The sequence below is a fragment of the Leopardus geoffroyi genome, chromosome C1 (assembly GCF_018350155.1).
Source record: "Leopardus geoffroyi isolate Oge1 chromosome C1, O.geoffroyi_Oge1_pat1.0, whole genome shotgun sequence".
NCBI classification, from domain to species: Eukaryota; Metazoa; Chordata; class Mammalia; order Carnivora; family Felidae; genus Leopardus; species Leopardus geoffroyi.
This window is the reverse complement of record NC_059328.1, coordinates 181,657,392-181,669,724: the sequence shown is the minus strand read 5'-3', so window position 1 is coordinate 181,669,724 and position 12,333 is coordinate 181,657,392. Positions and strand designations below refer to the sequence as shown.

The window sequence follows — 12,333 nt, the reverse complement described above, 5'->3', positions numbered from 1 at the left end:
AATAAATGTTTCAAGGTTGGTATCAAAGAGTATTTGACCTTATTTAAAGTAATGTTTTTATGGATATTGTAATGACTCTTTGAGAAAGTGGCTTTGCAAATAAAAATGTGTTATAAGATGCATTAAGAAGTTCAAAGAAAGTTGTTTCAATTTTTCTTCCTCCAAATATATATATTTATATACATCACTGATTCTTTTGTTTTAAATTTCTTTAATGGTCATATTTATTTTTGAGACAGAGAGAGACAGAGCATGAGTGGGGGAGGGGCAGAGAGAGAGGGAGACACAGAATCCGAAGCAGGCTCCAGGCTCTGAGCTGTCAGCACAGAGCCCAACGCGGGGCTCGAACTCGTCAACTGCGAGATCGTGACCTGAGCCAAAGTCGGACGCTCAACCGACTGAGCCACCCAGGCTCCCTTATATATCACTGATTTCTAAGGAGAACATTTTCCCCCTATATTTTGGCATCTCTGAAGTAGGTATGCATCTTTCAGTCATTGTTATGATATGGCTTAAGTAGAGATTTTTTTTTATTCATACTACATAAATAATGGCTTTTCTTACATTCAATGATGTCTTACATTTGAAGAAATTTATCATGTTTTCAGTGGTAAATGGCATGCTTTAAAAAACTCTTGAGGAAATAGTGATTTACAGTTTGATTACACACTAGACCAGTGAGCAGTTCTCTATTCTTTAAGAAGAAAATAATTTTTATAATCAACAGGTTTTTGTTGTGTTTTGTTTCTTTTTGGTATCTTGGATATGGAAAAAAAAAACCCTGTAGAAATCATGTGGTTGAACACCCTCACTTTCTAACGCAGAAAGTTTGTTTTATATAATAAGATGACTGATTGCAATTTTTTTCATTCATTTCGGTTATGTTTTGCTTAGTGTCTAAACAGGAAAATGGTGGGGGGGAAATTGTGTGTGATTAGCTTGGTACCATTTTTACATTTGCAGTCCCCAAACTTACATCTGTCAGGGAGGTGAATTAGGTCTACACAAGTTAGATGACCTGTCTCAAATTATACAAGAGGTCTGTGGGAGGAGCCATATTTCTTGCTGAGGTCATAGCTCTTCTTCTTGAAGACATTTGGCAGCCCTTTTGCAGAAGCATTTTGCAATGCTAGTGGGCAGTTATTAGTGAAAACAGGCCTGTATTTTAAAGGCCTCAGAATATCTTACGTTCCATAAAATTTTAACATCTACTGAGATTTTAATAGGTTATCTGAAAAGTCAATTTCTGTGATCAAATATATTTTTCAAATGCTGAGTTTTGAAAATTTTATTTGTTGCTATTACTTTCTGTTTAGGAAGTTTCTTTTTATAAATAGGTATGTGGAAACTTCTTATTTAATTTTAAAATACTTGACTATGGAATACTTTTGTCCTAGAATATGTATTTACAACTTATGAGGTATTGATATTATGCTAAATTATTTATGGAATGCTCATTATGATTATTTCTCCCAAATTCTATCAAATCCACCAAAGTAAATTAAAGTGGAATGAGAGGTTATATTAATCTGTTCAGTTGAAATTAATTTGCTCTTTATGTATGTTTTTATGGCCCATTATTTAAACAACTACAGACTTATATTTTGAATAGCATATAGTGGTTCCAGGAGGATAAGGATATCTTTTTCTCATTGCTGAATCATCTACTGGTTTATTGTGCCAAATAGTTTCTACGATAGACCCTCAAAGCATAGATGTTAAAATCCAGAATGTAATTTGAGTGCATTGTTCAATGTGAATAAACCTTCATATCTTTCTTTTGTAGAATGGTTATAATTTCAGTTATTAACATTGTTAAAAAGACTCTTCAAAAGGTGCATTTTGAATATACCTATACTTATCTCTATTATTTGTTCACTTATTTTTCCATTCTTCTACATCCAAAAAAATGTGAAAGGAGGGTATCTTCATTACTTGTTGAATTTATTAAACCTGTTATGAACTGCAGTATTGCTCTGATATAGCTTAACTCATGGACTTTATACCTTGTTCTAGTAAGATTTTAGTGAGATATATTTAGTGAGATATAGGTTATCTGTATGCACACTCTTCTTTGAGTACTCTCTGATCATCCTCCAATAGGATTAGATTCCCTGAAACTATGTTTCTGGAACATGACTCTATCTCCCCTATGTAGAATGGATAGAGTCTGACACATAAACTAGAGAGTTGGTTGTTATGGAATGAACCCCCAAAATTCATATGTTGAAATACCATCTCACTGTCATGATAGGAAGCAGTAGGGCCTTGGAGAGGTGATTAAGTCATGGGAGTGGAGCCCTCATGAGTGGGATTAGTGGACTTATAAAACAGACCCAAGAGTGCTCCTATCCCTTTTGCCGTAGCAAAGACAAAACAGAAGAAACTCACCTGTCTATGAATCAGGACATGGGCCCTCACCAGATGCAGAATCTATTGTTGGCAAGTGGGTGTTAGACATCATAATCTCCAGAACTGTGAGAAATAAATGAATGTTCTTTAAAGCTACCCAGTCTTTGCTGATTTGTTGTTGTTGTTGTTGTTGTTGTTTCAGTCTGAACTAAGACAGCTATCCTAATAGGTTTTGATTTCTGGGGAAGATGGAAGGTCAGAGGTCAGGCTGGCTGGAGGGGTGAGAAAGTCCTAGAGGAACAAATGCAGGGGCCACGTAGTAGCCTCTGTAGAACAAATAGTTGTGATATCCCATGACCAGCCACATAATAAACACTGATGACTGTGAATATTTTTATTTTTTATTTTTTTTAGTGTTTATTTTTGAGAGAGACAGAGACAGAATGCAAGTGGGTTAGGGACAGAGAGAGGGTGAGATAGAGAATCTGAAGCAGGCTCCAGGCTCCAAGCTGTCAGCACAGAGCCCAACGCAGGGCTCAAACTCACAAGCTGTGAGATCATAACCTGAGCCGAAGTTGGACACTCAACCGACTGAGCCACCCAGGCGCCCCTGTAAATATTTTTAAATGTTTATTTATTTATTTTGAGAGAGAGAGAGAGAGCTGGAGAGGGGCAGAGAGAGGGAAAGAGAGAATCCCTAGAAGGCTCCAAGCTGTTAGTGCAGAGCCTGACATGGGGCTTGATCTCACAAACTGAGATCATGATCTGAGCCAAAATCAAGAATTGGACACTTAACTGACTAAGCCACCCAGGAGACCCTGAAGGTTGTAAATTTTAATCTGTATTTGCAACCTAGTTTGGGGGTTTTAGAGAGCATGCATAAAGTTTAGGTGCCTACTCACTGATTTTGTAATTTTAGATTATCAAAATGTACATTTCTAAAATGTAAATTTTAGTTCAAGATAGGGCTTGTTTGGAAACCAGATAAAAATTAATAAAATATTGTTGGCACTATTTATGGTTTTATTATGAAATAAAGTTGTTACTAAGCCTAGTTATGTTCTCCAAAACTGACATTATCAAATGAAGTTCACCATAGCTAGAAACTTTATAAGAAATACAAAACTGTACAATTAGTGTTTTTTAAAATATTAGTTAATGTTATTAATAAAGTAAGAATACTTCATGTTAACCAAATGGTTATAAATGACAATGGAAGTGCAACTGACATTAATTTCTGACTTTGCTAATAACTTTCTTCCGAAAATGTTTCCATCTTATGGATTTGGTATGTTTTTAACCTTTGGCAGCATGGGTGTTTGAGAGTAAAGTTGTGACATTTTTTTGAGGCTTATAAACGTTCAGGAAGTTCATTCTTTAAGCAAGACAGTTATTTTTTTTCAAATACATTTGGCTCTTTTTCTGATTCAGAGTACCTCTTTGGTGTGTTTAGTGTAACAAAAGTCTTTCTACATCACATGACTTGATGTCCAGTATGGAAAGTATGCTTATGCTTCACTTCAGAAACAAAAACAGACCTTACATGAAAGTGATTAATTCGATTAAAAAAATGAAGAAATCAAAATATATGTTTACCCTTCATTCCTTTTTTTCTCTTTTTATTCCTATTTTTGTGCTTTTTGTGAAACATTTTAATTAGGCATCTCTGAAGTACAGTAACTTATATGATATAATCTCTCAATATGAAAAGGTCATGCCTAAATAGGCAAGTGGGTGAACCTGGTTTGAATCTCATCCTAAAAATGTCAAGAGATGTTTCTAGAGGACTTATAATTTTTCTCCATATATTGTCTTTGTGAAAGATTTATTATTATTACATAGAACTTTTACAGCATAAAGTGGTAGCATCATGACAAAACACTCAAAAACAAATGAACCAAATCTATTCATTTGTCAACTTTAAAATCAGATGTAGTAGGAAAAGACTCTCCGACTTCAGATGATAATTACTTGATGGTGTTTAAATTGTTGCTCATTTTCAACTGAGGGATAGGGTGAAAGACTAGTTTAGTATTGTAATCTTCCCCAGTGTTACTACCTACAAACTCATGCATTTGGGAGGAATTTTTAACAGTCACCGCTTCACTTTATTTTAGCTCATTTCTTTCAGTTCAGTATGGTTTAATGTAAATTAGTTCATTTTTCCAGTAATATGTTAGAAACCATGTAGAAAGGAACAATGAGCAAATTTTAGTACAATGTAGACAAAAGACTTGAGTTTTTATCTCAACTACACATAGAGGGCATGTATCTCAAACACGCCTGTCCTGGTAACTGTTCCTGCTTTTCCCTCCAGGAGATCACACATCAGTCCCTCCTAGCTCACATGTTTTTTGTGGCATTTACTTCACATACATCCAGATCCGCACAGTACATTGCATTTTTCAGGCTACCATGCTGGGCTTAAGATGGCAACAAAGCCAGTGAGAACAATAAAACAAAATGAGTTTGGTTCCACATGTGGGGAAAGCATCTCACTATTTTGATTGGGTTTAAACCTGGGCACTTCTAGCAGCTGTCTTGAAGCCCATCTGAGAATGAAATCATGTAGAGGAAGTGTATTGGAGAAATAGAGAAACCAGCTTGTGATATGGTTTGAACTCTGGGTTGAGCCCAGACCTGAGGTTTTGAACAAATGAATTACATGATCTGGAATTTTCCCTTTATTTGCTTAAATCACTTTGAGCTGGGTTTCTGTTATTAGCAAAGCAACCTATTTTAAGAGATACACTAGGTGTAAAAACACTGAAATAATTTGAGAGTAAAGGTCAGAATTAAGAAGGATTAATTAATTAGTAACTTTTCCTTGAAGAACAAGAATCCGGAGCTCAACCACTTACCTTTCTTGTAGACAACTTATAGTTGGGTCTTGTTTTTATTAATCTGCCTTGACAGTCTCTTTGAATTGGTATATTTAGACCACTCACATTAAAGTGATTAATGATATAATGAGAGTAATGTCTACCATATTTGTAACTGTATATCAGGTAAAAGGAATTGAGGTATATAGGTGTTTAGTGTGAATTTTGGTTGTTTGTTTTTATTTGGATACGAGTTAGGCCACATTTATTGTTTGTGGGGGCTGTACTGTCAGAGTCTACAATTCCCTCTAGCATCCTTGTTTCTGACTCTTCTCTTTGAATTTTTCGAAAGATTCCTTAAATAGAGTCTGAGGCTTGCAGTTCTCTAGCCACAATCCCTTGTTATTACACTGGGGCCCTATTGATGCAGTGGTAAGGTGTGAGGGAAGGGAAGTATGCTATAGTCCTATGATTAGATATGTCTTTTTTTTTTTTTTAATTAATGTTTATTTATTTGGGGAGAGGGAGAAAGGAGAGGCAGAGAGAAAGGGAGATTCTCAAGCAGGCTCCATGCTGTCAGTGCAGACCCCACACAGGGCTCAATCTCAGGAACTGTGAGATCATGACCTGAGCCAAAATCAAGAGTTGGACGCCTAACCGACTAAACGACCCAGGCACCCCAGGTGTCAGTCTTTAAATGAACCTGAGTTGGGTATTTATCTTCCCTCAGGTTGATTAATCTTTAGTAAACCTTGGCAGGTTAAGCTCTGGTAAACAAGTTTTCTTGAGGGTGGGCCTTATTAAGAAGATTGGAGAGCTCTGAATATATGGTTACTTTTCTTCTCCTTCTGCCTGAAGTACAGAGGGATTTTTCTCTATTTTTTACAGTGAGAGCAACAGGCCAGCTGGAGGTAAAACTCACAAGAATGTGGGGGCCCCTACTATTGGATGTCTTCGGAGCTTTTCACTCTGAGCTAGCCTGAGTCCACACCAATTGATCAATTATCAATAAATTTGGCCTACTGACGTTGGCTTCAGCTGCAGGCTGCTGCTTCCGGGTTTTGCTTCTGGTAAGCTGTGATTCTCTGGATCTGCTGGTCTCTCTTCCAGATTTTGGGCAGTAGTTTGCCTCAATTCTCAATTCTCTAAGAGTCTCAGGAGAATTGTTGAATTCTGCTTATCTGTTTTCTTGTGAGGATATTAGCTATTTGCATGTCAGACCAGAAACTACAATTCTTTAACCACTTATCATTCCAACAATTAATTTCTCCTATTTTCAGAAACTATAAAGGAGCCTTGGCCACAAAAATCTCCATAGTAGAAGATTATACTCATTGAAAGAAGCTTTGATGCTTATGCATCCTAAAGGTAAGCTTAGATTTAGATTCACTAAATATTATTCTGTGCCAGGAAGCTGGGGAGATGTTTGTGTGTTTATTTTGTGGTCTAAATTTTGTGACCCAAATATGAGGCTATATGGAGTTTAAAAGGATGGATTCCAGAAACACGTTCAGTGAGTTTGAATCCCAGGCCCAGCACTTAGTGCGGGGTTGGTCCTTGGTGAGTTACTTCAGCCTTTCTGTGTCTCAGTTTCTTTATCTGTGAAAGTAGGGTTAATAGTGCCTGTTCTGAGAATTAAATTACATGATAGCATTATTACAATAATACAACATCTCTTAAATTTTGCTTTCCTTCTGCCAACCAGTAATTCATTTTTTACTAATTCAAAACGCTTCTTTACTAAGGTTTTTGAGAGTTTTGTCCCTGGAAGCAGCCCAATATATTCCTTTTAGTGATTCTGATAATTGAAATAACAACTAAATCAGGGGCACCTGGGTGGCTCAGGCGATTAAGCATCTAACTCTTGATTTTGGCTAAAGTCATGATCTCACTGTTTGTGAGTTTTAGCCCCATATCAGGCTCCACTCTGACAGCACGGAACTTGCTTGGGATTTTGTCTCTTTCTCTGCCCCTCTCCACGCCCTGCCCCAATCTCTCTCTCTCTCTCTCTCTCTCCAAGAATAAATAATTTTAAAAATACATTATTAAATAACAAGCACTCTCTACCCTTTGAAGATTAACAATATTCTTGAGTGAAATTTTATTCTAATATATAAGAACTTTACCAATTTTTGTAAAAGGATATCCAGGAAGATTTCCTATATTACTAGAGAAAGTTGTTTTGATATCATGTAATGATATGGTTGGTTATTGTGTATCTGTTATTCAGTACAGCTTCTGTGACTTTAATCAGATCACACATTTTTTTTGGACCCATAAAGTGACAGGCCAATGACTATTCAGTGTTGTCAGTGAGAATAAATGCTATGCTGATAAGCAGATATGCCACTGGACATCAAACCAAAGGAGATGAATAGATCAACCACATAATCTTAGACTCTAGCTGCAAGATCTTAAAAACAATAAGGACAATAGATATTTCCAAGGGAAACCAGTCCATAAAATATAGAGCCATATTTTAAAATTTCTGTATGAATCCTCATATTATATAACATGGAATTGGTCTATTCAATAATAAAAATTGCAGTAAGAACCTGAAGTAGTAATGTTAATGATAAGGAAACCATTGTTATTTTCAAAAATGGGCCATTACCAAAAAAGGAAGGACATGGAAATGCACTATTTAAATAATCCTTGAAAGTAATGCTGTTGTTGAGAGAGTTTGTGGACTTGTGTATGTGTTTTCCATTATCTGATTAATCGGGTAGGTGATTGTGTTTCACTATCTTAAAAATTATATTTCAATATCTTAAAAATGCCAGGTATCTAAAATCTTCTTTAGTTAGCATTTATTTAATAAAGAGTAGAAATATAATTCATTTCTAGTGTGTGCTTTGTATTCTGTCAACATACTATCACAACAGAGGAGCAGCATTATTTTTCATATTTTGCAAACAGGGACTGAGAACATGGACATTAGGCTTATATGATGAATAGATGACCGATCATTTATAGACCAGATTATCCATACAATATGACTTAAAATGTCTTGTTCTGTCCACATTACAGTGCCAGATCTCTGATGTATCATAGACTTTCATGTTTTAAGAGCTTTTGAAAATCATCCCATCCAGCCACCCATCTTATGCCTAGTTTGAGATCTGTCAGCTGGGTAGTTATTTATTTATTGATTGATTGATTGATTTTCAATATATGAAATTTAGTGTCATATTGGTTTCCATACAACACCCAGTGCTCATCCCAAAAGGTGCCCTCCTCAATACCCATCACCCACCCTCCCCTCCCTCCCACCCCCCATCAACCCTCAGTTTGTTCTCAGTTTTTAAGAGTCTCTATTGCTTTGGCTCTCTCCCACTCTAACCTCTTTTTTTTTTTTTTTTTTTTCCTTTTTCCTTCCCCTCCCCCATGGGTTTCTGTTAAGTTTCTCAGCATCCACATAAGAGTGAAACCATATGGTATCTGTCTTTCTCTGTATGGCTTATTTCACTTAGCATCACACTCTCCAGTTCCATCCACATTGCTACAAAGGGCCTTATTTCATTCTTTCTCATTGCAACGTAGTACTCCATTGTGTATATAAACCACAATTTCTTTATCCATTCATCAGTTGATGGACATTTAGGCTCTTTCCATCATTTGGCTATTGTTGAGAGTGCTGCTATGAACATTGGGGTACAAGTGCCCCTATGCATCAGTACTCCTGTATCCCTTGGGTAAATTCCTAGCAGTGCTATTGCTGGGTCAAAGGGTAGGTCTATTTTTAAGTTTTTGAGGAACCTCCACACTGTTTTCCAGAGTGGCTGCACCAATTTGCATTTCTACCAACAGTGCAAGAGGGTTCCTGTTTCTCCACATCCTCTCCAGCATCTATAGTCTCCTGATTTGTTCATTTTGGCCACTCTGACTGGCGTGAGGTGATATCTGAGTGTGGTTTTGATTTGTATTTCCCTGATGAGGAGCGACGTTGAGCACCTTTTCATGTGCCTGTTGGCCATCCGGATGTCTTCTTTAGAGAAGTGTCTATTCATGTTTTCTGCCCATTTCTTCACTGGGTTATTTGTTTTTCGGGTGTGGAGTTTGGTGAGCTCTTTATAGATTTTGGATACTAGCTCTTTGTCCGATATGTCATTTGCAAATATCTTTTCCCATTCCGTTGGTTGCCTTTTAGTTTTGTTGGTTGTTTCCTTTGCTGTGCAGAAGCTTTTTATCTTCATAAGGTCCCAGTAGTTCATTTTTGCTTTTAATTCCCTTGCCTTTGGGGATGTGTCAAGTAAGAAATTGCTACGGCTGAGGTCAGAGAGGTCTTGTCCTGCTTTCTCCTCTAGGGTTTTGATGGTTTCCTGTCTCACATTCACGTCCTTTATCCATTTTGAGTTTATTTTTGTGAATGGTGTGAGAAACTGGTCTAGTTTCAATCTTCTTCATGTTGCTGTCCAGTTCTCCCAGCACCATTTGTTATAGAGACTGTCTTTTTTCCATTGGATGTTCTTTCCTGCTTTGTCAAAGATGAGTTGGCCATACGTTTGTGGGTCTAGTTCTGGGGATTGTATTCTATTACATTGGTCTATGTGTCTGTTTTTGTGCCAATACCATGCTGTCTTGATGATTACAGCTTTGTGGTAGAGGCTAAAGTCTGGGATTGTGATGCCTCCTGCTTTGGTCTTCTTCTTCAAAATTACTTGGGCTATTCGGGTCCTTTTGTGGTTCCATATGAATTTTAGGATTGCTTGTTCTAGTTTCGAGAAGAATGCTGGTGCAATTTTAATTGGTGTTCCATTGAATGTGTAGATAGCTTTGGGTAGTATTGACATTTTGACAATATTTATTCTTCCAATCCATGAGCAGGGAATGTTTTTCCATTTCTTTATATCTTCTTCAATTTCCTTCATAAGCTTTCTATAGTTTTCAGCATACAGATCTTTTACATCTTTGGTGAGACTTACCCCTAGGTATTTTATGCTTTTTGGTGCAATTGTGAATGGGATCAGTTTCTTTATTTGCCTTTCTGTTGCTTCATTATTAGTGTATAAGAATGCAACTGATTTCTGTACATTGATTTTGTATCCTGCAACTTTGCTAAATTCATGTATCAGTTCTTAGCAGACTTCTGGTGGAGTCTATCGGATTTTCCATGTATAATATCATGTCATCTGCAAAAAGTGAAAGCTTGACTTCATCATTGCCAATTTTGATTCCTTTTATTTCCTTTTGTTGTCTGATTGCTGATGCTAGAACTTCCAATACTATGTTAAACAACAGCGGTGAGAGTGGACATCCCTGTCGTGTTCCTGATCTCAGGGGGAAAGCTCTCATTTTTTCCCCATTGAGGATGATGTTAGCTGTGGGCTTTTCATAAATGGCTTTTATGATCTTTAAGTATGTTCCTTCTATCCCGACTTTCTCGAGGGTTTTTATTAAGAAAGGATGCTGAATTTTGTCAAATGCCTTTTCTGCATCGATTGACAGGATCATATGGTTCTTATCTTTTATTAATGTGATGTATCATGTTGATTGATTTGCGAATGTTGAACCAGCCCTGCATCCCATGAATGAATCCCACTTGATCATGGTGAATAATTCTTTTTATATGCTGTTGAATTCGATTTGCTAGTATCTTATTGAGAATTTTTGCATCCATATTCATCAGGGATATTGGCCTGTACTCTTTTTTGGCTGAGTCTCTGTCTAGTTTAGGGATCAAAGTAATACTTGCTTCATAGAATAAGTCTGGAAGTTTTCCTTCCCTTTCTATTTTTTTGGAATAGCTTGAGAAGGATAGGTATTATCTCTGCTTTAAATATCTGGTAGAACTCCCCTGGGAAGCCATCTCGTCCTGGACTCTTATTTGTTGGGAGATTTTTGATAACTGATTCAATTTCTTTGCTGGTTATGGGTCTGTTCAAGCTTTCTATTTCTTCCTGATTGAGTTTTGGAAGAGTGTGGGTGTTCAGGAATTTGTTCATTGCTTCCAGGTTGTCCAGTTTGTTGGCATATAATTTTTCATAGTATTCCCTGATAATTGCTTATATCTCTGAGGGATTGGTTGTAATAATTCCATTTTCATTCATGATTTTATCTGTTTGGGTCATCTCCCTTTTCTTTTTGAGAAGCCTGGCTAGAGGTTTATCAATTTTGTTTATTTTTTCAAAAAACCAACTCTTGGTTTCGTTAATCTGCTCTAAGTTTTTTTAGATTCTATATTGTTTATTTCTGCTCTGATCTTTATTATTTCTCTTCTTCTGCTGGGTTTAGGCTGTCTTTGCTGTTCTGCTTCTATTTCCTTTAGGTGTGCTGTTAGATTTTGTATTTGGGATTTTTCTTGTTTCTGGAGATAGGCCTGGATTGGCATGTATTTTCCTCTCAGGACGCCTTCGCTGCATCCCAAAATGTTTGGATTGTTGTATTTTCATTTTCATTTGTTTCCATATATTTTTGAATTTCTTGTCTAATTGCCTGGGTGACCCATTCATTCTTTAGTAGGGTGTTCTTTAACCTCCATGCTTTTGGAGGTTTTGCAGACTTTTTCCTGTGGTTGATTTCAAGCTTCATAGCATTGTGGTCTGAAAGTATGCATGGTATGATTTCAATTCTTGTATACTTATGAAGGGATGTTTTGTGACCCATTATGTGATCTATCTTGGAGAATGTTCCATGTGCACTCGAGAAGAAAGTATATTCTGTTGCTTTGGGATGCAGAGTTCTAAATATATCTGTCAAGTCCATCTGATCCAATGTATCATTCAGGGCCCTTGTTTCTTTATTGACCGTGTGTCTAGATGATCTATCCATTTCTGTTAGTGGAGTGTTAAAGTCCCCTGCAATTACCACATTCTTATCAATAAGGTTGCTTATGTTTGTAATTTTTTTATATATCTGGGGGCTCCTGTATTCGGCACATAGACATTTATAATTGTTAGCTCTTCCTGATGGATAGACCCTGTGATTATTATATAATGCCCTTCTTCATCTCTTGTTACAGCCTTTAATTTAAAGTCTAGTTTGTCTGATATAAGTATGGCTACTCCAGCTTTCTTTTGACTTCCAGTGGCATGATAAATAGTTCTCCATCCCCTCACTCTCAATCTGAAGGTGTTCACAGGTCTAAAATGAGTCTCTTGGAGATAGCAAATAGATGGGTCTTGTTTTTTTATCCATTCTGATACCCTATGTCTTTTGG

The 12,333-nt window shown here is 36.7% G+C and overlaps 1 long non-coding RNA gene across 1 annotated transcript in view; it reads left to right on the top strand.

The window, feature by feature from the left end:
* The first annotated feature begins 6,065 nt into the window (after window positions 1-6,065).
* Window positions 6,066-12,333, top strand: part of LOC123599250 — a 108,985-nt gene continuing 102,717 nt past the window's right edge. The window contains exons 1-2 of the long non-coding RNA XR_006713070.1: window positions 6,066-6,244; window positions 6,455-6,542. This is a non-coding gene — a long non-coding RNA (uncharacterized LOC123599250). The remainder of the gene's footprint in view (window positions 6,245-6,454; window positions 6,543-12,333) is intronic.